Source organism: Palaemon carinicauda, chromosome 41, assembly GCF_036898095.1.
Source record: "Palaemon carinicauda isolate YSFRI2023 chromosome 41, ASM3689809v2, whole genome shotgun sequence".
Classification (NCBI taxonomy): Eukaryota; Metazoa; Arthropoda; class Malacostraca; order Decapoda; family Palaemonidae; genus Palaemon; species Palaemon carinicauda.
This window is the reverse complement of record NC_090765.1, coordinates 1,848,092-1,852,363: the sequence shown is the minus strand read 5'-3', so window position 1 is coordinate 1,852,363 and position 4,272 is coordinate 1,848,092.

Below are 4,272 nucleotides of genomic sequence, written 5' to 3'. Positions count from 1 at the left end.
TGAATTAGGTAATCGATTCTCTTGGTGCCTAGGCTAATTGCTTATGGAGCCTTAGTATACTTTATCATACTCCCCGGTTGCTTTCTTTTCTTCGGAGAAGGTATGCAATCCCTTTCCCTCTGTTTAAGCCTTGGGCTTATCCCTAAGTGGTTTTTTCCGAATTTATTTTCGATAAAACTATACTAGGGTGTTACTGTACCTTCCTGTTCCTGTAGTTATGGTTCAAGAGGGACAGAACAACAGAGTTTTTAGTCTGAGTCTGTGTTGTCTGGCTTGGGGCAGAGTCCCCCTCGCTGACCTAACACATACAAAGGGAGCTTAGCTCCCTTAGGTCACTACCGAAGGTTTCTGTAGTTATGATTCCTTCTTTTGTGATCTACCAGACTAGTCCTGTTGCTGTTCTCGGGGGAGGATAAGTTCTTCCCTTGGGAGTAGCAACGCCTTCCTTGCTTTGGTGCTCTGGAAGCTGGCAAGTATTGCTGGCCTTTCCCCTTAGATCTCCCTTAGGCTAAGATAAGTTTCTTGGCTGCGGGTGATCTGTCACTAAAGCAAGGTTGGCAGGACCCTCTTGTCCCTTCCCCCTCTATCTCCGTAATGGCCTAGCCATTACTGTACTGTACCTTGCCGGCCGGCAGAGCTGGCCGGCAGGGGTCTTACTGTACTGTACGTCGTTTTACTTCTGGACCTAGTATAGGTTGGGATGTGGAATTGACTCAGCCCATTGCCGGCCGGCAGAGCTGCTGGCCGGCAAGGGTCTTATGTTTTCGAGTGCTGCCCGGACCTCTCTTGGTCCCTCATCCATGCCTGCCGGCAGAGCCGGACGACATTGGTCAAGGAAGCCTGAATTAGTTTCTCCCTTTCCTTATATGCACTCTTTCGGTTGCCGGTCTTGGAGGTTGTGTACACTCTTATCCCGGCATCCATTCTATTTTTCTTCTAGTGCTGTACCTGTCCCGGCTGCCGGCCTATGAGGCCGGCAGCCGGGCAGGTGTAGTCCTCTGGTTCTTTTGCTGCCGGCTGGCATCGGTCTTGTACCTTTGCCGGCCGGCTTATGTCAGTCCTTGTCTGCCGGTCACCAAGAGTGTGGCCGGCAGCTGGGTACTACCTTGTGTAGTTGCTGGCCGGCAGCCATTGCCGGCCAACACTGGCTGTTACCGGCCGGCAGTTGCTGCCGACCGGCACAGGCATTTGAACCAGAGTGCTGCCGCCCTATAGCTGTTAAGTAGTATACTTTAAAGCTAGTTATGGTGTGTGCCGGCCGGCAAAGGCAAGCCGGCACACATCCCCCTATACTGTACTAGTATTCTTCTGTATAGCATATACAGTAAGAAGAAAACTATAGTAAAGGTTTTGGTACAGCACTGTATCTTCTAACACTATTGTGTTTTCTTGCACATCCCTTTGCTGTTGCCCTCAGATAGGAAGCTGAGTTCTTCCCTGTCTATTATCCAGGATTTTAAAATCATTGCTTAGGTGTGAGCTCCACCTGTTTCCTCTGGAAACCTTGCATTGGTTACTCTAGAAGAGATAAACCATTTTTTATTTTATTATCTGGAAGGCTGCAACAATGGGTTGTGAGGGAAACACAAGTGTATGTCTTTCCTTTCTGAATTGTTATGCTATACTATGCATCAAACGCGTGAAGAGATCTGAGAAGACCAGCCGCTTCTGCTAAGTACTCTTCTCAGGCCTTGGTCCCAAGCCAGACATCTAAAGAAGTCAGGTTCTTCTTCAGCCACCTCCCCCGTCGGTGACGATTCACTCAGACGCCTCGAAGGAGGGATGGGGAGGTCACTCTCATCGGAAAAAAGTCCAGGGGACTTGGTCCAGGCTATTCAAGACCTTTCTCATAAAACTTTCTAGAAGCTAGGGCAGTGCTCCTTACCTTAAAGAAAGTCTCCCCGCGTCATTCGTTCCACATAAAGTGGTAATAGACAGCCAGGTAGTTGTGAGATACTTGAATCGACAAGGATCGAGGTCACCACCTCTCAACCAGGTGATGTTGGCCGTCTTCCGATTGGCGGAAAAGAAGAAGTGGTACCTGTCGGCAGTTCACCTTCAAGGAGTCCGCAATGTGACAGCGGACGCTCTATCCAGGTACACACCGATAGAGTCGGAATGGTCCTTAGACGCAGGATCATTCTCCTTCATTCTGAATCAGTCCCAGAACTGCAGATAGACCTCTTTGCGACGAAAGACAACAAGAAGTTGCCCCTGTACGTGCCCCGTACGAGGACCCCTTAGCGGAAGCAGTGGACGCGATGTCCCTCGACTGGAACAGATGGTCCAAGATTTATCTGTTCCCTCCTCACAACCTTCTGTTGAGGGTCCTCAACAAACTGAGATCCTTCAAAGGGTAGCGGCAATAGTGGCCCACAAGTGGCCGAACAGCGTGTGGCTCCTCCTGGCATTGGAACTGTAGCTGAAGTTTGTACCACTACCAGATCCAGTTCTGACCCAGCGAGTCCAGAAGTCAACTGTCTGCGCTTCATTACAGAAAACCCGGACCCTGCAGTTCATGATTTTCTCTCCCTAGCGGTGAGAAAGCGTTTCGGGATTTCGAAAGCCAGTATAGACTTCCTTGAGGAATATAAATGCAAATCTACTAGAAGGCAATATGAGTCATCTTGGAGAAAATGGGTGGCCTTTTGTCAAGGCGAAGATTCCGCAGGAGATCTTGACGGACTTCTGCTTATCTTTTTTCCCCACCTCCATGGTCAAGAGTTGGCAGCGAACACGATTTCAGCGTGTAAGTCTGCTTTGACAAGACCCATTCTATATGCCTTCCAGGTCGACCTAGGTAACGAGATCTTTAATAAAGTCCCGAAAGCCTGTGCTAGGCTCAGACCTTCAGCACCTCCAAAGCCCATTTCATGGTCTTTAGACAAGTTCTTCATTTCGCTTCTCTGTTGAGCAATGAAGAGTGTGCGTTAAAGGATTTGACACAAAAAGTTATTTTCCTATTTTGCACTCGCGTCCGGGGCCAGGGTTAGTGAGATTGTAGCCTCTCGAGAGAGGCAGGTCGTGTTCAGTTCCTGGATGGGGAAGAACTGAACCTGTTTCCGGATCCTACGTTTCTCGCCAAGAATGAGTTACCCACCAACAGGTGGGGTCCCTGGAGAATCTGCCCTCTGAAAGAAGATGCATCTCTATGTCCAGTAGAATGCCTAAAGGTCTATCTTCATAGAACTTCAGACTTCAAGGGTGGTCAACTATTCAGGGGAGAAACATCAGGCTCAAATTTATCTCTGAATCAACTCAGAGCGAAAATCACATATTTTATTCGCAGAGCGGATCCTGACAATACACCCGCAGGTCACGATCCGAGGAAAGTTGCCTCATTCTTAAATTTCTTTAGTTGTATGGATTTTGAACATCTCCGTTCATACACTGGCTGGAAGTCTTCCAGAGTGTTCTTTCGCCACTATGCGAAGCAAGTAGAGGAACTAAAAGAGATCTGTGGTAGCAGTGGGTCGCGGTGTTAACCCTACTGTTTAACTCTGCGAGGAACAGTGGTCTTAATTGGGACGATTAATTCCAGGGTGAGTGTGTAGTTACATACTGTACTACAAACTAAGTGAGGGCACTGTGTTGCCCATCCAGACTGTTCCATTTCCGAAGGTGAACCTAGCATAAGTGCAGACATGTGTGCCGAGCGTTTCTAACGCTAATGTCATTGATTTGTAATACAGGCTTTTATGACTTTGATACCTCGGTATCTTAAAAGTGGCATCTAATGTTTTTTCTTTCAGACAAACAAGCTCTGTTTACTATCATACTTATGCTTAAAGTTTTGGGTTATCCTCTTCTTATATATATATATATATATATATATATATATATATATATATATATATATATATATATATATATATATGTGGTTAACCTGTCTATTTATTGCCTGTCAATAATCTGGTTCTTGAGAACCTTGCGTCTCCTTCACCTGTGTCAATTTATTGGTATAATTGAGCATTCATTCTATGTACCTTATCTGGGATAATTCTAATAGAATTGTTCCTTTATGCAAGCTATGTTGCATTGGTTTTCCTCCTATGCGGATATAAAACCTTTGTCCAATACAAGTATTGTGCGGAAAACTAGTCGATATTTCATATTGACGCAGTGGTCCTTTACAAACTATGCTTTACTTAATATAGGGCGAGACCACTATATTAGCTTGCCCGGTATTCATACATAGATATATGTACTCTTCGAGACTTTTCCAGAGTCTAGTAGGACTCTTCCCTGTAGGGGGCAGGAAGCTCTAACATA